The 25,002-nt window shown below is 41.6% G+C and overlaps 1 protein-coding gene and 1 long non-coding RNA gene across 15 annotated transcripts in view; one reads left to right on the top strand and one right to left on the bottom strand.

Annotated features, from left to right (window-relative positions):
* The window catches only part of LOC309860183, an 84,668-nt gene extending 72,882 nt beyond the window's left edge, over positions 1 to 11,786 (top strand). For all 4 annotated transcript variants that reach the window (XR_014309223.1, XR_014309224.1, XR_014309225.1 and 1 more), the window contains exons 4-6: positions 6,282 to 6,373; positions 9,419 to 9,671; positions 11,563 to 11,786. This is a non-coding gene — a long non-coding RNA (uncharacterized lncRNA). The remainder of the gene's footprint in view (positions 1 to 6,281; positions 6,374 to 9,418; positions 9,672 to 11,562) is intronic.
* Positions 1 to 14,982, bottom strand: part of ZNF239 (zinc finger protein 239) — a 103,895-nt gene extending 88,913 nt beyond the window's left edge. The window contains exons 1-4 of one of the 11 annotated variants that reach the window (XM_082721806.1): positions 14,886 to 14,977; positions 14,007 to 14,047; positions 13,178 to 13,234; positions 7,295 to 7,505 (exon numbers count right to left, since the gene is read on the bottom strand). The gene's annotated coding sequence lies outside the window, so the exon portion shown is untranslated. Of the gene's footprint in view, positions 1 to 7,294; positions 7,506 to 13,177; positions 13,235 to 14,006; positions 14,048 to 14,654 lie in introns of all 11 variants that reach the window. The other 10 variants (XM_082721805.1, XM_082721808.1, XM_082721803.1 and 7 more) reach the window with 10 other exon arrangements.
* Positions 14,983 to 25,002: the final 10,020 nt, after the last annotated feature.

Here is a 25,002-nt window from a genome sequence, read left to right as displayed (position 1 = left end):
GAATACCCACACCCAATGTGGGACTTAAACTCGTGATCCCAAGGTCAAGAGTCACATGCTCCTCCAAATGAGCCACCCAGGCGCCCCTCACGTTAGGCATTTCTAATGGCTTGACTAGTTGTTGCCATTAGCAGTACCACTTCCCTAAATACCTTCCCTGCCAAAAATGAAATCCTGGATGGCTCAGGGTAGTGGCCCACACAAAGCCTCAAGAAAGAATAAACAGCCAGCCAAAGAAAGACTTCTAATGGTATTATTTGGGCTGGAGAGAGTAGCAGAAGTTGAGGTAATACTGAACCTACACAATGACAGGGTTGATTAAAGTACAAAAAGAAGCAAGTGACTCCACATTTGCCCAGAATAAAAGCTCAAGTTAACCCCTGAAATGGGATTTCTGACAAGGGAGATACCTCAGAGCTAGAGCTTGAGAAGTGTAGGATGTCCCAGGTAACTCACTGGACTGAAAAGGCAACATCAAATAGGTGGTTGTAGAATCACCCTCCGTGTGGATTCTTATAGTCACCTCAAGCCCAATCAGCAGATGCCTCCTCTGTAAGGACAGCATGAATGCACCAGAGAGGGTCAAGCATCAGCTGAGGAGGTATAGTCCAGTACCATACCGTGAATGTAAGACTTTTTTTTTTTTCAAAAGATTTTTAAAAGATTTTATTTAGGGGCACCTGGGTGGCTCAGTGAGTTAAAGCTTCTGCCTTTGGCTCAGGTCATGATCCTGGGGTCCTGGGATCGAGCCCCACATCGGGTTCTCTGCTCAGCAAGGAGCCTGCTTCCTCCCCTCTCTCTCTCTCTGCCTCTCTGCCTACTTGTGATCTCTGTCTGTCATATAAATAAATAAAATCTTTAACAACAACAAAAAAAGATTTTATTTATTTATTTGAGAGAGAGAAAGAGAGAAAAAACACAAGTAGGGAGGAGGGGCAGAGGGAGAAGCAGGCTCCCCATGGAGTGGGAAGCCCAAAGCAGAGCCTTGATCTCGGGATCCTGGGACCATGACCTCAGCCAAAAGCAGACACTGAACCAACTGAGCCACCCAGGTGCCCCGGAACATAAGACTCTTGAAAAGAAATATGAGATCAACATAATAAAAATAACATAAGCAGACCAAAAAAAAGTAAAAAACAAACATAAATGAAGATTGGCTTTAAGAAATAATGAACAGAGGAAACAGAATTTAAACGGTACATAATTAAAATCCCAAAGAAATCTGAGAGGATATCACATTTAGAAAAACAATATAATCTAATAAAATATAAACACATTGCTATAAAAAATAATCAGAATTCTTTTAAATTAACCCAAGGATTGAAAAAGCAACAACTGTAATAACTAAGATCTACCGGGCCCATGTGAAGCACTCAGGCTCTAGCTGCATTATCACGTAAGAGAACTCATAGGACCTCCATTCTACCCATGAGGAAACACAAGGTTGAAGAAGTTAAGTGACTTCTGTCATAACTACTGTCAGGGAGACTGCTCTTAAGGTCTGCAATCTAGATGGGTCGAGTAGCAAAATTAACACATGTTTAATAAGTTTTAAGACTGAGAGATCCTCCTAGAATGTGGAGTAAAAGGACAGAAAGATGGAAAGATAAAAGTAAAAGCCCATATTGTAGGAGTTCCATGAATACAGTGAAGACAAAATGAGGGAGAGAAATGATCAAAGCACTAATAGATAAAAATCTTGTAGAATCCACAATTCATGGCTAACTGAATGCTTTTAGTTATGTGGGAAACCTCTGGATTTCAAGGAAAGAAACAAATCCCAGAAAATGCTAAAAGCATCCAGACAGAAAAGGCAGGTTGTGTGCAAATAAATGAGAATTCTTTTGACACTGAACTAACAACTAGCAATGCTGGATACCTAAGGATAACTGAGCAGTATCTTCCAATTACGGAGAAAAAGTAATTGTGAAAAAAATGATACATGATACAAGAAATAGCAGTGAGTAAAGAAGTCAATAAAACAAGTTCAATCAGGTGTTGCTATACAAAAGAATAATTAACCAAATTAACCCAAATGTTATACAATAGTCTGGGATGAAATCACCCCAAAGTTAAAAAGCAAACATTAGCTTTAGGAAAGAAAAAATAAAAAAGGAACTATAATCAATAGTGCAGTACTTGACCCTGCAAGGAACAAGAGTTATGAGGTCAAAGCAATGTAAGCATTAATCACTGATGTGACCCTGACATAAAATCTTGGAAGGGTGCTGCCTGCCTGTGCTCTCTCTCTCTCTGATAAATTAATAAAATATTGAAAAAAAAAAATCTTGGGAGGATGGGCATGTTGGGGGAAATAATGTAAAGGAGCTAAATCCTCATGTGTGATGTAAGAAAGTCAATACAGACTACAAAATATTGATAAACTGAAAAACAGCAGTATATTATAATAAACTCTAACTATACTGAGATACCATTTTCCACCTGTTACCCAAAACCTGAAGACACAATGCTTGTTAGTGTAAATTTGTATCACCCCAAAGAAGGACATTTTGACAAAATTATCTATCAAAATCATAAATGAATGCACTCAGCACTCCAGCTTGGGGGTTTTTATTCTTCAGATTTCTGGGCAAACTTGTGAAATGATACCTGTGCAAGAGTTACTCACTGCAGATGGCTTGTGATAGCAAATGACCATAACCTGGAAGAGAGGAGTTAGGGACATGAAGGAAGGCTTACACTGTGCACCTTTTTATTTTTGCAGTATAATTTTAATAATTTAAAAACATTTAGTACAGGGGTGCCTGGGTGGCTCAGTGGATTAAGCCGCTGCCTTCTGCTCAGGTCGTGATCTCGGGATCCTGGGATCGAGTCCCGCATTGGGCTCTCTGCTCAGCAGGGGGCCTGCTTCCCTTCCTCTCTCTCTGCCTGTCTCTCTGCCTACTTGTGATCTCTCTCTATCAAATGAATAAATAAAGTCTTAAAAAAAAACATTTAGTACATTTGGGAATGTTCAAAATTTTCATTGTACATTTTTTCCAGCTTTATTTAGGTGTAGCTGACAAGTAACACTGTGTACTTTATGCTTTTTTTTTTTTTTAAACCATATGAATGTATTTGTTCCTTTAAAAAAAAAAAGTAATGGGACACCTGGGTGCCTCAGTTGGTTAAGCATCTGACTTCAGCTTAGGTCATGATCTCAGCGTGCTGGGGTCTGGGCTCTGTGCTCATCGAGGAGTCTGCCTCTCCGTCTGGGCCCCCTGCCCCTGCTCGTGTTCTCTCCTCCCCTCTAGCTCTCAAATAAAATCTTTAAAAAAAAAATTAGTAACTGCATATTTTCAAGAATTAAAACCAAGTGACTATGAGAAGCCACCCTATGGCATAAGGAGCAGCAGAACATGGAGAATGGCTTTTATAATTAAGACTTTTGATAGAATTTGCTTTACCTAGGTGAATGTATTATTTGTTCACAAATTTTAAAAGTAATGGCAAAAGAAAAAGGAAAAGAAAAATAGTGCAGTTTGGAACAGTTAAGTCACATGCTGGGCCAAAGTTATTAAATGGTCAAAGGACATTGCCTCAACGTTCTTGCTGTACAATACCTGGGAATGACCGCAGAACTGGAAGGTCTATGAAAATCAGTGGGGGAGATATTGTATTAATGGTAGGTTCTATAAATAGTTATGAAACCTTGTAATATTAGTTTTTAAAAATATTTAAAATATTATGAAGAATGAATATTTAATATTAGAAGAAAATGCTGATGTAATGAGAAAAGGGGTTCTTTTACGGGAGTATTTATGTCATAACAGAGATCTCTCAGACATACTGCATAAGATTGTCAGTTGAAAAATACATGTAGGGGGCGCCTGGGTGGCTCAGTTGGTTAAGCGACTGCCTTTGGCTCGGGTCATGATCCTGGAGTCCTGGGATTGAGTCCCACATCAGACTCCCTGCTCGGCAGGGAGTCTGCTTCTCCCACTGATCTCTCTCCTCTCATGCTCGCTCTCTCTCTCTCAAATAAATAAAATCATTAAAAAAAATTTTTTTTAAAAAGAAAAATATATGTAGTATAATCTTATAAAATTTTAACACATATATTTGTATGGAGTACATAAAAAAAGGATACACTATCATTAGTGATATCATTTCATAATAATTCTGTGTTGATTCTTTGAGATTTTTATATCTTACTTGCATTAAAAATGTTGGACAACCACTCAATTTTTTATCAATTAAAAATGAAAACCCAGCACCAAGATTGAAACTAGAAACACATATCCTACTTCGTTTTTCCTCCATTGCAAAACCACTTTCTACACAGCAGTCCCACTGATACTGGATAAATTGGATCATACCACTATGTTGTCCACTGGCTTCCCACTGAACTTAGCATGAATCCACACTTTTTACCCGTGCCTTCAATGCCACAAGTGAGCCAGGCCCTGCCCACCATATCTTCCCCACTCTGTTCTTCTCAGGTGCTCCCTGAATTCTTGCCACACTCCTTCCAGGTCTTGGGTTTTTCCCTTGTATTATTCTCTCTGCTTGGAATATCCTTACCCTAACCAGTCACCTGTGTCATGCCTATGAAGCCATTAGATCTCAGTTGAAATGTCATGTCAGAGGCTTTCCCTGAAACTTTCAACAATCACTTGTCTTGTCCCATACCTTCATTCTCTCAGGGCACACTATTTTTTTTTTTTTTTTTTTTAAAGATTTTATTTATTTATTTAACAGAGAGAAATCACAAGTAGATGGAGAGGCAGGCAGAGAGAGAGGGAAGCAGGCTCTCCGCTGAGCAGAGAGCCCGATGCGGGACTCGATCCCAGGACTCTGAGATCATGACCTGAGCCGAAGGCAGCGGCTTAACCCACTGAGCCACCCAGGCGCCCTCAGGGCACACTATTTTATCCTTCACAGGACTTAGCAATTTATAATAATATATTGTTTACTTAATATTTCTTCTTTGCTAAATCCACAGTAGTCAAATTTTAAATCTTGACTATTATTACCCAGTATTAAATACACTGTTTTCCCTCCAGAAACTTGGCTAGAAACAAGGAAAATAAATCAGACTTGTAGATCCAATGGTTAATATAAAAGCATACAAAAAATATCCAATCAGATCTGATGAGACTGTGAGATATAAATCGAAAGCTCTGAGAAGGGAGTCAAATGGAAGCAGTAGTCAAAGGTTTCACACTAGACTTTGAATAACATCTTAAAGGACCAAATTAATCAGGAAGCAGAGCATGATAATCATCAAAGTTTCTAGAGAAATCCAGGTAGGGAGTTTCGAGGTTCTAAACCAGCAACTAAGGGTAATTCCAGGTTTTTATATGAAGAGTGACATGATAAATTATGTGTTAAGGGAGATAAGCCTACTTGCAACATCCAACTTGAGCCTGAAGAATGATGTCAACAATCTGTCTCATTGTTACCACTGTTAGCATTAAGTGGACCTTTTTAGAGGGCAATCTGTGAGACCTGAATGTTAATAAATTTAAAAGAACTTCAAGTAAAAAAAGAATTGATGAGAGAATTACAGATGCTGGGGATGGCGGGGGATAAACTTTATGGCTTATTTCTAATCTAGTTGGCTGGTAGAATGTTAATTCTAAAAAAGTGGGAATATGAGAAGTTAAAAAAGGAAAATAACTTAGAAAATTCTCAATACACTGAATGTGAAGTGACACTGCATATTCAAGTGTAGATAGCCCATAGCCAAGAAAGTACATGGGAAGAGATTTTCATATGAGGATAGGAAATAAAAGACATTAAGGATCATTGAGGCCATTTTTGCGTGTGCTAGCTCTTTGCGGAAGGCAGACAAGTGTACAGACAGATACAGTGTACATTCTCAACAGGGGCAATGTTGACACCAAGGGGGTGATAACAAAAAAAAAAAAAAAAAGGGATTGAGAAACACTGATAAATGGTGATCTAGAGGCAAAGGACCTTTTAAGATTTCCAAAGCTGGAGGGAAGACAGAGAAGCCAGTGAACATGCAGAGAAAAGTAACAGGAGAAAGGCCAGAGGAAACAAGAAAACAATGACTTCATACATATCAAAAAATTTGAAGGTTAAGGTGAACACTATCAAAGCCATCAGAAGAACTGGTAAATCTAAAAAAAAAAAAAAAATTAAAAAAGGAAAAGCTCTGAAAGGGACAAAAGTTTAATAGTGACCTCCAGGTAAGCAATTCTGGTACAAAGATAAAGCACAGGCGTTAGGTTTACATAAAGGAAATAGAAACATGGGACTCTGACTACTTACAGAGACCCAATTCATTCTGTGGTGCTTGCCTTGCTTCCCAGGTGTAGCTGAAAATAATGGTTTGAGAACCACGGGTATGAAGACAAAAGCAGGAAAAAGCCCTGAAAGCCACCATCTGTCCATGTGGACAAAGGTAGGAAAAAGCCCTGAAAGCTACCATTACAGGCTACTTCTTTTCAGTGGTTTTTGTACAATGTCCATTTTTACTACAAAATGGCAATTTCACATGGTTTAATCTAGTATGTATATATGTATCTTATAGTCTAAATGTTTTTGAGAAAAACTGTGTCAATTATACCCATATCATTCTCTATGGTATGAAATTTTGTCCCATCACAAGTTTTGCCTGATATTCAGAAGGGGAGATGGATGAACCCCTGAGTGGGAAGAAAAGAAGCAATGGAAATTAGATACCGTAGGGTAGGGATATTTAATGAAAATAAAGTCCAAGCCAAGATGGTACAAGGCCAATGTGGGGAAAGTGTGGGAAAAGATAAGAGTAACAAGAAGAAGGTGTAAATGGGAAAGACAACAACTGTCTGAAAGGAAGAGGGGAAATAAGTGAATAGACAAAGGTATGTCAGTATGTGGAAAGTATCTTTTGGAGGCCCTGGCTTTCTTCACAGACCAGAGAACTTCAGAGAGAACTCAGAATATTTCAAAAGGGACTCCTCTTCTATGTATTAGTCTGGGTTTGTAATCTGCCACAGTGCCTAGCTGATTTCTCTGGAGTTCATTCTCCCTTATATAATGATCTTCACCCTGCTCTGAGAGATTACATCTGGGAAACAGAGGGATCAGATAACTATGTATAAAGAAAAATCATTCCCAAGAGATGGTTTTATAATGGACATGGTTTCTAAGACAACTCAGTAAAGCTACATTCTCTGATTTTTAACAAGACAAATTCTTTGGCTGCTTACAATAATCAGAAACATACTTTGTGCCAAAAGGAAACTTTGAATCCTAAACCACAATCCCTGGAGTCCCAACACTCTTTAAAATTGAAGAAACAAAGAGTCCAGTGGGCAGGTGTCCAGGCTCTTGTTCTTACCTACGGAGACTGTAGGTAACTGGCTGTAGTTCTCCAGCATCACAGCTCGGTGCAGCTTCCTCTGAGTGGGGTCCTGGCAGCCCCACTCTGCCTCAGTGAAGCCCCCAGAGACATCCTTGAATGTTACTAGTTCCTAAAACATTAAGCACATTCCTCCTCAACTGACAACTGTTTGCACAAATGCCCTGGAAGAAAGGTGGGGCTGGTAACACTGGACAGGGTGAGAAGGGGACAGAAGAAGAGTATAGTTCAGGGAGCTGAGTCATCTAAGTCAAATTTTGTTAGATCAGCTTTCCTTTCTCAACTACTTTGCTACTTCTATCCATATCCTTCCCCTCCTGCCCACAACTCACTCAAGCTCAAGCTGTCCAGTTACTGAATCTTTTCTTGTCACTGTCATCTCATGGTCATTGCTGAGTTGTCCTTTCCACCCCAGTCCTACCATTCTGACAACCTCAACACTCAAAAGAGAACAATTTGCTGAATGCTCTAACCTTACATTTCTTAATTTCTTCATAGTGCTAGTCATCCCTGTCTCATTTCTTTACACTCAAAAACCATGACCAGGGCCATTTTACTGTGTAGACCACTCTGCTTTTGAATACTAATCTCTTAATAACCTACTCCCTAAAAACATCTTCCTGACCTTTTTGTTCTTCCTCTTCCATCACACCTGGTTTATCAAGATCACCACCCTGAACCCTTCTGCTTTTTTTCTTCCCAGTCCAAGTATACTTTTGATCTTAAGTCTTTCTCTGGTCCTATCAAACATATGTTCTTTCTTGTTCTAAACTAAGTACTTGAACATTTCTGGAAAAAAGAAAATAGCACACATACACAAACCATAAGATACTCTCCTTAGGTATTCCCAAATATTTACTTCCAGCCATGTTTCTCCTCACCTCCAGGCTCCATACCTTTACCCAACATCTGTACTTGAATGTCTAAGAGGCACTTAAAATTTAATAGGCCCCCATGGAAGTCTTGCTCCCAACAATCTCCATCAATATCTGCTTTTCCCTAGGGGTCCCCACTTTAGTAAATGATCACATAACGCACCCAATTGCTGAAGCCAGTCTCAGAAGTCATTTTGATTCTCTCCTCTCTCCCTCACATTTTATTATCACCAAGTCCTACCTCTAAGATGTATCAGAATCTACCCACTTCTCTCCACCTTGCACAGGTATGGTTATAAGCCCCAGCCATCATGAAGTTCCAACTGTACCAACCTCCTAATTTGTCTCTCTGCTTCCACACTTGCTCCTCAACAGAATGAATTTTCTACATAGTAGCCAGGGTAATCTTTTAAAACATATACCACTTCAGGGATGAAACCCTCCAAAGGCTTTGCAATGGGTGTCAAGTAAAATCCAGACCCTTCATCTTGGCCTACAGGGTTTTACAGACTGGGGTCCTGTCATTTCTCCAATCTCAATCTGAATCACTCCTTCCTATCTGCCACACTCAGCCCCAGTGACCTTGCAGGTCCTTGACAACATCAAACCCATCTCAACTTAGGGCCTTTGCACTGGCTGTCCCCTCTGCCCAGAACGTTCTTTTCCCACATCTTCACACACCTGGTTCCTTATCTTTCAGGTTCCAACCAAACTGCCAACTCCTTAGAGAAGCATTTCCTTGACTGTCTAATCCACAGTGGAATCCAGAAACCATCACCTCTTGTTTTAATTTCTTTATACTACTTATATCTTACCCCATTTTCTTATTTATTCATTTGGTTTCTTATTTAACTGTCTCTCCCCACTAAGATATATATTCCTTAAGAACAGAGAGAGGTTTGATCCTTATATCCTCAAGGCCTCAAGCAATGCCTGGCATCTGATCGGAATCCAGACGTTTAGTTAACTTCACAGTAACACTGTTTCCTTCCAGCGTTCTCTTGATGGAGCAACACTTCTCAAACTACCTCTGGTGAAGGACCAGTTTATTTTGAAAAGTTTCTAATGTGTCACACTTTTGTCAGATATTTTTGCAAAATACAATAAAAAAGAGTTACTAGAAATAAAAATCCAGATGTATAAAATATCAGTGCCATTTAAAAAATATTAGATTCAACAGACAGAACATTTTTAAACACTTTCAGTTTCTCTCCTTATCTGTATGCAGACTGGTAACAAGCAGTCTGCGGACTGGCACCAGCCTTCGGGCCACACCCTGAGAAGCAGATTGACAGAATGTGACTGAGAACTGAGTGAAGCCAAAGCAGCAGCTCAACTTGGGCCAGGGAAGTACCGGATAACCTTCAAACTCTGACACCTCAGGCCTGAGGGGCACTACCCACATACTTCTCAGGAAACTGAAGAAAACCAGGCTGCTTGCAGGAGTGACCGGACTATCCTACTTATCACCAGCGGAAAAGGTAATGATAAGGGAAGCTGGCAGTTTCCTCCTCCACTGTGTCTGAGGAGAAAGAGATGAGACTGGGCTCAAGAAGCCTGCAAGATCGGTGGCACCCGGATGTTGGCTAAGCATCCAATTCTTGATTTCGGTTCAGGTCATGCTCTCAGTGTCCTGGGATTGAGCCCCGTGTTGGGGGGGGGGGGTCCACACTCAGTGGGGAGTCTGCTGGACGACTGCCCTCTTCCTCTGCCCCTACTCCCATATGTGCTCTCTCTCTCCCCTTCTCTAAAATAAATAAATGAATATTAAAAAGAAAATAAAAGAAAAAAGCCTGCAAGTGCCTGTGCAAAGATGGGACAGAGAAGGTGTAGAAGTGGAGGTTGCTGCCTCAGGGAGCCATAGACACCCATTAAGACCACAGCACCTAGGGAACATGGAGCTGTAGAATTAGCCCCTCTCAGACTTTCTTCTCAACCTCAGAGAACAAGGCTGCTTTCTGTCCAAGGTTAACCTGTCCCGATGCATGCTCCAATCCATTTCTTCCTTCTGAATCTAAGTCCATCAGTTACCTTTTTTCCTTTCATTTGTTATCCATTTTTCCACTCAGTCATCTGGATAGTCTAAAACTCCTACCAACCTCAATAATATTCAAACCACTTCAGATCTTGTCAACTCATTTCCCAAATTTCTCTCCAAAGTGTTATCTCTTCTTTATTTTCACTGCCACTGTCCTAGGTAAGGCCCTCATCTTACCTAGATCACAATAACTCCTTACCAAGTCTTTAAAATACAAGTTTTGTCATCTTTCATTCCACAGGCTGAAAGAATCATTAATTTTTTAAGATCTCACAGACAAAGTGGTGGGGAGAATTCCATGCCAGGAATGGAAAGGGTAAAAATATATATATGTGTCTATATAATATATAAATACAAATAAATATAAATGTATTTATATTTATATTTTCTTTTTGAAAGGATATATTAATGGACTATTAACTCTGCAGTAGATTGAAGGTTCTTGGATAAGAAATGAAATGGTAGGACAGGGGGTGCCTGGGTGGCTCAGTGGGTTAAGCCTCTGCCTTCTGTTCAGGTCATGATCTCAGGGTCCTAGGACAGAAACCTGCATGGGGCTATCTGCTCAGCAGGGAGCCTCTTTTCCGCCCCCACACCACCTGCCTCTCTGCTTACTTTTGATCTCTCTCTGTCAAATAAATAAATAAAATCTTTAAGGAAAAAAGAGGGGTGCCTGGGTGGCTCCAGGCCACCCAGAGGGAGGCCACCCAAGAGGGAGCCTGCTTCCTTCTCTCTCCCTGCCTGCCTCTCTGCCTACTTGTGATCTCGGTCTGTCAAATAAATAAAATCTTAAAAAAAAAAAAAGGAAATGGTAGGACAGTGGGCCAAATGAAAGGAATCAGCATGACAAAGGAAAAGGGAAAGAAAATAGTGGTTCTGCTAAAGACAAGCTGGGAATGAAGGAATCTGAATAATTAAGAGGGCCTCCCTGCCCCCCATCCCGGCCCCACTATCAGTGGAGCTAATAAATTACACCCAAGATAGACTCAGTATCCTGAAGGCCAACCAAAGGGGAAAGTCATGGGACTAGCTGTTTCCTTTCCTGTTCCCACCTGACAAATGTCAAACTCTTTAAAACTACATGTATCGGGGCGCCTGGGTGGCTCAGTGGGTTAAGCTACTGCCTTCGGCTCAGGTCGTGATCTCAGGGTCCTGGGATCGAGTCCCGCGTCGGGCTCTCTGCTCAGCGGGGAGCCTGCTTCCCTTCCTCTCTCTCTGCCTGCCTCTCCATCTACTTGTGATTTCTCTCTGTCAAATAAATAAATAAAATCTTAAAAAACAAAACAAAACAAAAAAAACTACATGTATCATGTGGCTTTCCACTTCTTTTCCAGAGCTCATCTCCCTGGATCCAACAACTTACTTAAAGGTAGGAAATAGTAATGCTGAAGTCAGGAGATGGACAAGAGCTGTCATCGCACTGGATTACCTGTAGTCAACCAAATGTCATGCTATAATCTAGAATAGCCCTTTACATGCTGCTTCTGCCTTGAGTTGTATTTCTCCCATCCATTTTGCAACTCCTAATTTCAGGACAATAAACAACTACCTTTCTCAATCATGATCTCTTCCAAGATCTCATAGTATTTTTCACATCTCTCTACCAAAGATATAAAATCTGTCTTCCAAATTGGCTACAAGATTCTAAAGGATAATGGCCATGTTCTGCTAATCTTGAAATCCCCAGCAACTAGCTCAACTGACTAGGAATCTAAATGATATTTATAAATTCATATTCAACTTAAATGAATAATGAAAAGATACAAGTAAAACTGAACTTCAAGATCATCAAGGAAACTCATACTTTTACAGATGAGAAAACCAAGGTTCATGACAGTGAAGTGACCTACTCAAGGTCAGAAAAGGAGGGGTTAAATTGGGACTTGTCCCTTTCAGCAGAGTCAAGGACAATGTCTGGTACCTAAGAGAACACTCAGTAAGTATTGGCGGAATGAAGTCCTTTCTTTAAATTCAAGTTATTGGGGCGCCTGGGTGGCTCAGTGGGTTAAAGCCTCTGCCTTTGGCTCAGGTCACGATCCCAGGGTCCTGGGATTGAGTCCCGTATGAGGCTCTCTGCTCAGGAGGGAGCCTGCTTCCACCTCTCTCTCTGCCTGCTTCTCTGCCTACTTGTGATCTCTGTCTGTCAAATAAATTAAAAATAAATAAATAAATAAATAAAAATAAATTATGGTATATGGTATATGTTATTAACATATACAAGAATCCCAAAATTTCACTGTATTAGCAACTCCCAACTTCATGATAAATAATCTTCATCAAGGACCAGGTAGAGGAAAAGGAGGGAAAATATAGAGAGCACAGGGTCTTATTTACATAAATTTCCCTTGAAGTTCTCAACTCCCTTTCTAGGCATAGAGATGGCATTCTCAGGACCTTGAGGCAGCTTGCTGCCTTCTAAACTGATTTTTATAAGAGCTCATGTTCTCTTCCTATGTATGCAAGAACTGTATTTGCCAAGCAAAAAGATGGTCTTGCTGGTAGTGGTATTAAGAAACAATTATTTCTTCCTTAAAATCCAGCCTGATATTTCGCTCAAGTAACTTCTGGTGTAATTGATTTGTTTAGTTATGGAGAGGGAAAAGCACTGAGATGGAAGACATGGGGTTTCCTTCTGACTCTGCTGCTCTGCAACAAAGGACACTGTGTTTCCCTCAGCTTTCTCAGAATTAGAGCTCTTCTTGGTAAAATGCCAGCACCAAGGCAGAGAGGGGGCTGGCTGATCCCTTCCATTTCAAACATTCTGTGTCTAAGTGTCAATCTTGAGGTAACTTTCTAGGAATGGTTTTATAGAGACAAATGAGCAATCAGTTTCTTAAAAAGTGCTACTCGGTAATTTAACAATTTATTGTACCAATTAAACATGTAGATATTTTGGTAAAGGGAACAAAGCAATCAGAGCATAAAAGATGAATAACCCATCTTACGTACCTTAATGATGCTCACATCAAGTATGCAGAGAAATATCTCACAATAAATCCAAGAAATCTTTGGATGTCCAAAGGCCAATGGGAGTAAAAGAAAAAAAAAGTGAAATTCTCCTTTTAGTAGGTTTGGGGTTGGAGGGAGTGCCTATGACTTTTAATTCTTAAAAACACACACAAATAACTCTGATGAACATCCTGGTTAGAAGCATTTCTGGGACTGATTTGGTAACTACTGGGCTGGCATTTAACAAATTTTTTAATATTTAGTAAATGGTTATTGTTAATATGTGTATTTTATTTTTTTCATACATGGAATCTGCTCATGAAGAAAAGCACAATTTATAATTCTATTTGTTTTCCTGAGACCACTGAACACTGGCCAGAGCATGTGATAACTGATTAACTTTCAATTATAAGTGAAAAGTCTTGGCAGGAAAAGGGTAACTTTGAAAGAGGACAAGGCAAAGATGCTGTGTGGAGTCTTTCAATAGAATAGATGAGTGCTCTGGGGAGTGGGCCAAGTTCATGGAGGGAGGGTGGTTCAGTGAAAAATGATGTGTAATTTAAAGTAAGCAGCCACCTGTGCAGGCTCTGGCAACATCATTTGATAGCTACATGTCCTCAGTATATTCATGTCCTAACACCCATTATTTATAAAGTGTATGTCTCACACTGAAGTCTGACAATAAAAAGAATGTACAGAACAAACACAGGACCTGGCCCCAGATAGGCACTCAATTAACATCAATTGATGTTCTTCCTTTGCTCCAAGCAAGAAAGATTATGTTCATTCTCGGAGACAAGGTATTTTCAGAGAAGAAACCCCAACTCACCTGGAATTTGGTCATTTCCTCCTCTCTGGAAGGACAGAGTCCTGGAATGGTAGAGTTAGAGAAAGAGAGAAAGCCATGAAAATCATGTCCACCTTGCAGGAATACAGACTTGCCACTCCAGAAAGGCTGTAGGAAAAAAGTGCTCCTGCTACTAATCCCTTTTCAGTCAGCCCCTCACATGCCCTCAGAGACGCCTCCCTCACCTCTCTCCACAGGGCTTTGAATTAAACAAGCCAAGCCTCCCCAACGAAGCCACGAGGGTGAATAAATTCCACCGCCCCCAGTCACACTAAGATGTGTCCATTTGCTCAGGGTTTCTGATTTCTGCCCTGAAGTTCGAGAAAGACCAGTAGGGGCTCTTGGCTTGGATGCTTTGCTTCAGAATGAATTTCGACTCCCTGAGGCGCTTTCCCCGACCTGTCTCATTTCTGGGGTGGTAGGACAGTGCTGTGGGGACAGAAACCTGGGTCCCTCAAAGAAGCCCCTCTCGGTCGCCTAACGTCCACCGAAAACCGTGGAATAAGGCCAGTCACCCGCACAGAAATGGCCGGTGCGGCCAACTACGGAGCCTCTAGGCCGGCCAAAGCCAAAGCTCAACCGGGCGAAAGACTGGCCCCTCGGAGCCGCACCCACTTCAGCGTTGGGGACCTCAAACTCAGGTGATCACAGCCAGGTCTGACGGACAGAGCGGCGGTCGCGACGCCTGGACACACGTGCAACCCCGGGCCGCACCTCCTCCAGGTCGCGCGCCCTCCCACAGCAACCTAACTAGGCTTCCGGGTGTCAGCGGCCCTACGCCTCCCCCGAGGCACTCCCGTATCCCATCCACGGGACGCCTGGCTGTCCGCGGCGCTGGCTGTCTGGTCCTGAGCGTCTCACCTCCCACGTGGAATCCGATACCTGGAAGAGCAAGGACTCCCAACACTGACCCGCGCCCGCGCCTAAGGGCTCGGAACTACAAGTCCCAGAAAGCTGGGGCATGACCACACCCACTTCCGGCACTCGCTTCCGGCGAAGGTCCGAGCTTCGTGGGCCTTGGGGCCGAGGGCGGGTTCCCGTCCCTGGCGTCTGCGTGTACTCTGCTGTTCTTTGAGGTTAGGGACTAATTTGTTCAAGTTACCTTACCTTTTCTTTTTCTCTTTCTCTTTCTTTTTCTTTCTTTTGTTGTTACAAACTGAAGAATTATTTTAGGAATACCTATTAAAGGGTTTTTTATTTTGTTGAAGGGCTTCTGGCATGAAAAAAATGTAAATATCACCTGTTATTTTGTCTTTACCCTTAAAAATATTCTGAAACGAATATATGCTATTCGGCATCACCATCTTGACTCCAAAGTTCATGCATTTGGCAAACATGAGGGCCTACAATGTTCCAGGAACTTGAAAATCACTGCGGATATTAAGCTTTAGTGGGGCGAACAAGCAATATTTATTTATACATAAGTGGTATAGGGTGTTATAAAGTGATAGTGTGTTACGGAAAAAATAGAGCTGAATTGAAGGGTTAAGGGGTGCAGTGTGTGTTGGAGTGGGTGTGTGGTGGGGTATGCTTTGCAGTTTTAAATGGGGGTTATTGGAGCAAAGATACTGACGTGAGGTGATCAGTCTTGTGGCATTCAGAACTCTTTCCTAAATGTGCACACACAACTATGCACAGACATGCTTTTTAAAAAGCATGGGATCATGCCATATGTATGGGCTTATTGTTTACTTTTAAAAATTCGATAGTACTTAATACTGTGTATCATAAATTTACCAGTGAAACAAACCCTACCCCCTTAAAACCCTTCTAACTGTTAAACAGCCTTCAACGGGGAGAAGACCAAAATCCTCCCAGGCTGCACCTTCATTACCTTCACCCCTTGCTGAGGGGCACAGGGCCACTTCCAACTCTCCCAGGACATTCCCTTCAGATTTATTCTGGGAGTTAACTGTTGCCTGGACATCTCCTCTGTATCTTCCCCCTTCCTTGGTGTATTAGTGTCCAATTGCTGCTGTAATAAATTACCGCAAACCTAGTGACAAACAACAAACATTTATTTTCCTACAGTTGTGGAGGTCAGAAATCTGAAATCAATTTCGCTGGGCTAAAGTCAAGGTATCAGGACAGCTGGTTCCTTCTGGAGGCTTAGAGGAGGATTTGATTGTCTTTTTCAAAGTACATTTGATAGCCTCTATTCCTTGGCTGTGGTTTCTATTTCCATCTTCAAAGTGCTTATCTCCAATCTCTGCTTCTGTCATCACATTACCTTCTCTTGCGCTGACTTTTCTTGTGTTCTTCTATGAACTCATGTGAGGCCTTACATCAGGCCCACCTGGATAATCCAGGATAATTTCCCTACATAATGATCTTAAATCACATTCACAAAGTCCCTTTTGCTGTATAAGGTAACATCCAGTTTCTTCGGATTAGGACAGGGACACATTTGGGTGACCTACTGTATTTGGAGAGGCTGCTCCTAAGTTGCTTTCCTACCTTTTGTCTGGAGAACATAAAGTATCTCCCTAGAACCTTACTGCTCTCCTAAATATTCCTTGATCCATTGATTCTGTCACCCTTGCTGTGACACTCACTTTCTGATGTTCTCAGTTACCTCCTCAACCAATTTAGAGGCCATAGCTCATCACTATTGTTAGTCCTTTGCATGTCCTGTCAACTCTCTTGCCCATGTCTCCCTTGGTTATATCTCTGGATAAAACACCAAACCTGGTTGAATCCAATTTTCTGCCTGTTCTGTGCTTGCACTTGTGTAGTGGATGTGGCCTTAGAAAAACACAGGGCCAAGGTGACTGGTGTCACTTTCAATTTATGACCACTAAGGTCAAGTGGACCCTTAATGCTGCCCAGCTATCCTACTACATTTGCTTAGTCCATTCATTCTCTTAACAATTTCATAGCTTCTCCTCACTCTTTAAGCCTCTAACAACTCCTCCCATTTCACTCACAGCTGATGACTTTGCTTTCTATGAGAAAAGAAAACTATACTGTCCTACAAATCCATCTGCCCACCTTTCTCCACTGGAATCTGTACACTCTACTTTCCATTCTGAACGAACAGCCTCAGTTCCTATTTAAGAAAACTCTCCATTTGCACCCTGAATTGTATGGCATTCCCCCCTCTCTTCTGTATTACCAGGTTTTCATTCCATACTGAATCAGCAACATGCAAATGAATATGCTGTAATATTCTATAAAATACTTCTTTATCCTTCATCCCATTTCTCTCAAGCTATTATCCTATTTCTCTGATCCTCTTTATTGCAAAACCCCTCGAAAATTGTCTTTAAGAGATGTTTCCTATTCCCATTCTATTGAATCCACTGCAATTAGTTATTACCCTCTAACAATCCAATGGAAAAGTCACCATTAGATTTCAATATCCTATATTCAAAAATCTATACATCAGGGTGCCTCAGTGGCTCAGAGGGTTAAGCCTCTGCCTTCAGCTCAGTTCATGGTCTCTGGGTCCTGGGATCAAGCCCCACGTTGGGCTCTCTGTTCAGCAGGCAGCCTGCTTCCCCCTTTCTCTCTGCCTACTTGTGATCTCTGTGTGTTAAAGAAAGAAAAAATTTTTAAAAAATCTATACATCAAAGACTTTTAGGATAGGAGAAATTGACAAATTACTATCAAACTTGGGTATTTTGACATACCTCTTACAAATAAAAAATGAAGTCAACAAAAATCTGCTGGGGATGTACAAGATCAGAAAAACACTGTTAAGCCTGATTTAGTAGGTAAATATAGAATAGTGGACCTCCGAAGCAGAAAATAACTTTTTAAAAAAATGTGAAAAAGGGTGCCTGGGTGACTCAGTGGGTTAAGCCTCTGCCTTTGGCGTGGGTCGTGATCTCGGGGTCCTGGGATCGAGCCCTGCATCAGGCTCTCTGCTTGGTGGGGAGCCTGCTTCCCCCTCTCTCTCTGCCTGCCTCTCTGCCTACTTGTTATCTCTCTCTCTCTCAAATAAATAAATAAATAAAAATTTAAAGAAAACGTGAAAAAGTCACAAAAATCCTATTAAAAATGACAAAATATCAACAAATTTCAAGGAGTTTATATTACATAGTCAACTTGCAGTTATGAAAATGGACTTTAGATGGATCCTCTCTACAGATGCTATGAATATGCTCTCTATAGATGCCATGAATCTGCTGCCCACAGGGTTTCTGACATCATCTGCCAGAGTGCTGAGCTTTTTTCTGTCCATCTAAGAGCTCCAAATATTACTTCAACAGCAAAAGCTGACCACCAATCCTGTAAAGATGGCAGCCATCTGATAAAGGCCTGGGAGGCAATGCTCTTTGGAATATGTAAACCATACATTGTACTTTCATATAAAAACCAATTAGAGCATTGGAACATGTATCATGTATCATCTAGTGGGCTCTTCCCACTTTCCAAGAATCTAAGACTGTGTCACCTGGATTATTTTGACTTCTATAATGTGCAACCAAGAACCTTATCTTTCCAATACTATCACCATTTTATAGATTTAGAAAACTAAGACAAAATGGCATTTTCCTGAAGTCATTCAACTTGTTACTGCAAACCCTGCTAAGCCAAGAGACTGCCTCTTGTCAGGGCAGTGCTTTTTTTCCCCTTTAAAAATCTGTCCCTGGGGTAGGGTGGGGGTGGATGGGACCATCTAAAAGTCCAGCTTAAAGTTCTAGGGAGGGAGATAGGGTCAGATGGTTAACAAAGGGATATAGGGACAGACCTGAGACTTACATCCTACTAATAGGGCAACAGCTCTTCTCAGACTCTGCTGTTTGGAACAGGAAAAGGCCCACTTGGAAGAACATGTTCTTGAGGTAGTGCGGAAGAAGAAAGACCAGAATGGCAGCCTGACCAGATACCAATGAAAATCCCAGTTCTATGTCTTTTAACAAATTAAGCAAATAATTAGCATATATATGCCAAATACCTTACCTTTATCTTATGTAATTTTTTCATACACTTTAGGGTGTTAGTAGGGTAGGAAGTGTGATGCCATTTTGCAGCTTTTATATTTTAAAAGTTTCAAGAAACATATTCAGTGTCTCATAAAAAGTTTTCCAATTTCATAATAAAGGTAGAGTATGGATTCAAATCCAATTTTTTAAAAAAATATTCCAAAGCACATGTTCTCCACAGTTGACTCCCTTTATGGGGGTCCCGCATTTCCATGTAATTTTCCCCTTCAAGACTTGTTTTTCTCAATTATAAAAGGGGCCCAGTAACCACAGCCCTTTTCAAGGAAACCCCCAAGAAGGCAGAGGGGATTAAATTGTTTCAGGAACTTTCCAGGGTTCTGTATGGTTGAAGATAATTATCACTGAAATGTGGTGCATTGTACTTAGAAAATATCAGAAGATGTTTGTAGGGATGAGTTGAGGGGTCTCAGAAGGGGTTGTTATGGGGACAAAAATAATCATACCATGTTCTGCACAGTTTAGAATCCCTGGAGAATGATCCCTGGAGAATTTCTTCCCAGGGTGGTGCTGGGACTTTAGGATTATGCTGAATGGCATTCTGCTGACAGTGTTCAACCTGCTTACAAACATATACCTTGTACTCATTCACACAAACTATAACATAAATACAGTCTGTACCCCTTCACAGCATGTTCCTATACAACCATATTCATACACAGCACGTGCTTACGTTCTCACCCATTATTGTCTGTGCGAGAATACACTATTATTCCCAATTTTTTTCAGTTCATATAGTTTTAAAACTTTTTATTTTGAAATAATTTTAGATTCACAGAAAGTCAGAAAAGATGTACAGGAAGGTCCCTGTGTCCTTCACCTAGTTTCTTCTAATGGCAGCATCTTACGTAACTGAATTTCATAATTTTCAGGATATAGATCCTATACATGTTTTGTTAAGTTTACACTTAAGTATTTAATTTTATTAGGAAAGATCATAAATGATATTGCATTTTTAATTTCAGTTTTCATACGTTTATTGTTTAGTATATAGAAAATTGATTAATTTTTATGTTGCTTTTGGACCCAGTGACTTTTTAAAAAAATATTTTATTTATTTATTTGACACAGAGAGAGAGAGAGATCAGGTAGGCAGAGCAGCAGGCAGAGAGAGGAGTGGGGAAGCAGTCCCCTTGCTGAGCAGAGAGCCCAATGCGGGGCTTGATCCCAGGACCTCCAAGATCATGACCTGAGCTGAAGGCAGAGGCTTAACCTACTGAGCTGCCCAGGTGCCTCTGGACCCAGTGATCTTGCTGAACTTAGTGGTTATCAGAGGGTTTTCTTTTCTTTTCTTTTTAAATTATATATATATATATTTTTGAGTGAGAGAGAGCATGAGAGGGGAGGTCAGAGGGAGAAGCAGACTCCCCATGGAGCTGGAAGTCCGATGTGGTACTCAATCCCAGGACTCCAGGATAATGACCTAAGCTGAAGGCAGTCGCCTAACCAACTGAGCCACCCAGGCACCCCAGAAGGTTATTTTTTTTTTTTATTGCTTTTTTTTGACATTGTTCACATCGAAAATTATGTCATCAATAGAGATAATTTTCCTTCTTTATTTCCAATCTGTATCCCCTTTATGTTTTTTCTGACTTATTGCACTAACTAGAATTTCCCGCACCATGATGCTTAAGGTGATGAAAGCAGACATCCTTGTTTGTTACTGTCTTAGGGAGAAGGCATTTGATTTTAAAATTAAGTTTGGTGTTACTTTAGGTCTTTATCAATTTGAGGAATTTCCTTTCTATTCATAGTTTGCTGAGTGTTGTTATCATGAGTAGTTGTTGGGTTTTATGAAATGCCTTTTCTTTTTCTTTCTTTAAAAAAAAAAGATTTTCTTTGTTTTTTTGAGAAAAAGAGAGTGTGCATACTAGCATGAATTGGGGGAGGGGTAGAGGGAGAAGGAAAAGCAGACTCCCTGCTGACCAGGGAGTTGAAGGAATGGGGAGCTCAATCCCAGGACTCTGGGATCATGACCTGAGCCAAAACCATATGCTTAACCGACTGAGCCTAGGTGCCCCTGAAATGCTTTTTCTTACATCATTTGAATGATCTTAATATTTCTCTTCTTTAGTATCTATATGGTTGATTATACTATGGATTTCATATATTGAACCAGTCTTACATATGTGGAATAAATTCCACTTGACTGAGGTGTATAATCCTTTTCATACATTGCTGGATTTGGTTTGATAATATTTTGTTGAGGCTTATTACATCTAAATTAATGAGATATTGGTCTGTAGTTTTGTTTTGTTTTGATACACTCTGGTTTGGGTTAACAGGGTAATAATGGCCTCATAAAATGAGCTGGGAAATATTTCCTCTTATTTTTTGGAGTAGATAGCATAAAATTTGTGTTAGTTCTTCTTTAAATATTTGATACAATTCTCCAGTGAAAACAATGTAAGCCTGGAGATTTCTTTTTATTTTTTACAAGTTCAGTTTCTTTAATAGTTATATGACTATTCAGACTATCTTTTTGGGAGGGGGTAATCTGTGGTTTTTAGGGAATAGGTTCATTGCTTTCAAGTCATACTTATGAATGTAGAGTTGTTAGTAGTATTCCTTCTTGAGCCCTGTTTGGTGGGCTCACAATATGGTAAGGAGCCCTTTGCCTAAATAGTGGTACAGAGGCTCATAGGAATGTTTGTATCTGTTTTCCAAGGCAAATGATCTGCTGTATGGATGATCTAATGGTGCTTTTTTCCCCCCTCTATCTTATTTTAGTCTTGTCCCACCCCTATCCAGTACCCCTTCTCCTTAGCTGATTCCATTCCTGACCCCAGAGAAAGCCAGTAGTGGTGTGGCCCCCAAGACCACTGAGGCCCTGCTAAGCCTCCTTTCTAGGATCCTCTCCAAGTTGCCAGGGCCAGGTGCTCTGGGGGGAAGCTGGCAAGGTCTTCATTTGGGGTCTACATCTTCTGCCTTTTGTGGGGTTGGGACCTGGAGGTCACCAGGCAGGGAGCAACTCAGTCTGTAGGCCTCAGCTGGAGAGTGGTTGGTAGACACAGAAAGAAAGGTGGAGGGACTTCCATTTACTGATTTCCTCCTGGATGCCCTGCATTGGGCTCAGGGCCCAACGTTCATCCTTGCCTGTTAACAGCACTGTGGAATAGGGGTTATTCCTCACTTGTCGTAAACTGAAGGCACAGGGCGCCTGGGTGGCTCAGTGGGTTAAGCCGCTGCCTTGGGCTCAGGTCATGATCTCGGGATCCTGGGATCGAGTCCCGCCTCGGGCTCTCTGCTCAGCAGGGAGCCTGCTTCCCTTCCTTTCTCTCTCTGCCTGCCTCTCCGTCTACTTGTGATTTCTCTCTGTCAAATAAATAAATAAAATCTTTAAAAAAAAAAACAAAAAAAAAAACTGAAGGCACAGAGGATGAGGGATAAAGGGCTATGACTTGTGCAAGATCCTGCTGTTGGTAAATGGCAGAGCCAGAATTGAAACTCAGCGCCTTGGGTATTGAATTGGAAGCACTATCACTATAGTACATTTGTCTGTCACCTCCTCTTTTCAGGAGATCACAGATACAATAGGGCAGAAAAGAGATGAAGAAAGGAACTTTTGTTGGACCCTTTGGGCTCTGCCTCGCAATCCAGCCTGCTGGGGGATCAATCCAACATAGAAATACCAGGTCAACTAGAATGATGACAGATGCAGGCCCAGTCACTGTGGACTCCTGGGAAAGCTGGAGAAATCAGTATTGGAGCTGGAAAAGGGAGGTTAGGACTCCTATGTGGATTTGAGCCCTTCTAGCCAGGTTGGCTCCTGGCTGAAGCAGGGGATCATAGAGCTACCTCTCTCCGGATCCCTGCAGAGTTCTAAGAATGTCTCCAGGTCTGTTTCCCAAATTGTCCCCAGGGTGTGCTCAAATACTATATAACCATAGCAATGAAGAGGGCGCTAAGGAGGGTTTCATACAGCCATCTTCACTTTTTAGACTGGGAATTGTAGCCCAGAGAAAAGAAGAGAATTGGTTGAGTGCCTCCAGGCAAGCAAGGAGGGGAGAGGAGGGAAGTTAGTCCTTCCCAGTAATAAATGACTCTTGGTGTTGCCTGCTAAGGGTGGAGACATAGGGGGCGGGTAGATGGCCCCAGGGCTGTGGAAACTCTAGTTACAGTGTTCACCCTGCTAGATACACCTCAGCCTGATTCCTGCACTTACTCATTCAGAAGCAGTCAGCAAGTATCTTCTGTGTACCTCATTGCATAAAATGCCATTTCTCCCCAGGGCTCCACCAGTACTGGGGCGGGTGAGGGTTTTAGCGATTTTCAGCATTATGAATCCTCTCTTCTCCCCCATCAGCCTCTTCATCCTGATTGTTGTTGCTGCACTTCCCACCTTCCTTCAGACTGTACCTGTTCACTTTCTCCAAGATATCACATCAGGCACAGCCAACTAAGGGATACTAATGAGTACATAACAACTTAAGGAGCATATCCCCAATCTATGGCTAAATGTATCCTAGAGTATCCCTAGAGATTTAGAAATCTTTAAACCAAAAAACTGCGGCTTTTTAGATGTATTAGGATGATAGAAATGGAAAAGAGAAAAGAGCTGTGTGGAGTGGGCAGAGTTGGGTTGCCAGATTTAGCAAATGAAAATGCCCAGTTCAATAAGAATTTCAGATACCAAAGAGTGACTTAAAAAAAAAAATTTTTTTTTTAGAAGATGTGTGTCCCTTGTTTGTCTGAAATTCAAATGTTGCTGGGCATCCTGTATTTTATCTGGAAACCCTAGACGAGCAACATGTTTCTAAGAAGGCCTCAAAAGACTCTTAAAGCAGGTAATTGCAATCTGGTAAACCATCCCAAAAGATGTGCTAGTCTGGCCTCCAGTTTAGCCACCTACCTCAGAGAAAGAGGATACTGAGAATAGATGCACAGAGCTTCTCAACAGATCAATTACCAGCTCCTCCAGGCTCATCTTCGCCTCTGCCCTCTATCTTTCCTTCATCTTCCGTGAAAACTCACGGAAGATGCCAAGAGCAGCTTCAGATGCCAAGAGCAGGGGCTGTGGCGTGCGATTGCTTGGGTGTAAATACAGGCTTGGCCACCAGAAAACAGACACCATGGGCAGGTTTATCAATGTCACCAAGTGCTGATTTCCAGTGAGGCTTGTGAAAGCTGCCCCTCTCGGGCTGTTGTGAGAATTGCAGGAAATAAGGCATAGAAGGGGCGCATCGCAGGGCCCCGATCTAAAAGTTAATTTACCTGTTTTGACCTTCAGGGGCCAGGCGTTGCTAGAGGCGTGCCTTTGGAGACAGAGGAGCTGTGGGAGGATGTTTGGACCTGCTCCGCGACTCTATGTATGACTTTAGTCCCTGTTGCACCCCTCTCCTTGTATCTCTGACTTCATTTCTTTTATCTCGTTTAATTCTCAGAACAGTCCTGGGAAGTAGGCGAGCAGAGATTATTAACTTTTGCATATGAACGGACTGGGGCTATATTATTTGGTTCTCTCTAAACCTTCCTCATCTGTTAAAAAAAAATGAGGAGCAGGGTGAGATCCTTACAGCAGCGGAGTTTTTGAATTTCCCCAAGTCACTCATAAAAATGGACTGAATCACTAGGATAGCAGAAGAAACATCCACTCTCCCAACCCCCGCCTCAAAAAAGGATGTCTGGGTAGCTCAGTTGGTCAAGCATCTGACTTCAGCTCTGGTCATGGTCCCAGACTCCTGGGATTGAGTCCCACATCTGGCTCCTTGCTTGGGCGGGTAGCCTGCTTCTCCCTCTGCCTGCTGCTTCCCCTGCTTGTTCTCTCTCTCTCTGACAAATAAATAAATAAAATCTTAAAAAAAGAAGAAAAAACATCCCCACTAGACAGTATCTTCAATAAAGCCAAAGTCAGGGTACCCCCACAAATCCCAGAAGAGGTGGGGTCAAAGCACCATGGGGCTTTAGCAGCTATTCCAAGATAGTGAGAGTCCTGGAACCAGAACACAAACTGCCACCACATAACGAAGTCCACAAAGAAGAGAACTCCACTTTGAGTGGACTCCAGCAGGACGCTGAGAAGACCAGT

The sequence above is a fragment of the Mustela nivalis genome, assembly GCF_964662115.1.
Source record: "Mustela nivalis genome assembly, chromosome: 2".
Classification (NCBI taxonomy): Eukaryota; Metazoa; Chordata; class Mammalia; order Carnivora; family Mustelidae; genus Mustela; species Mustela nivalis.
This window is presented reverse-complemented; position numbering and strand designations above follow the sequence as displayed.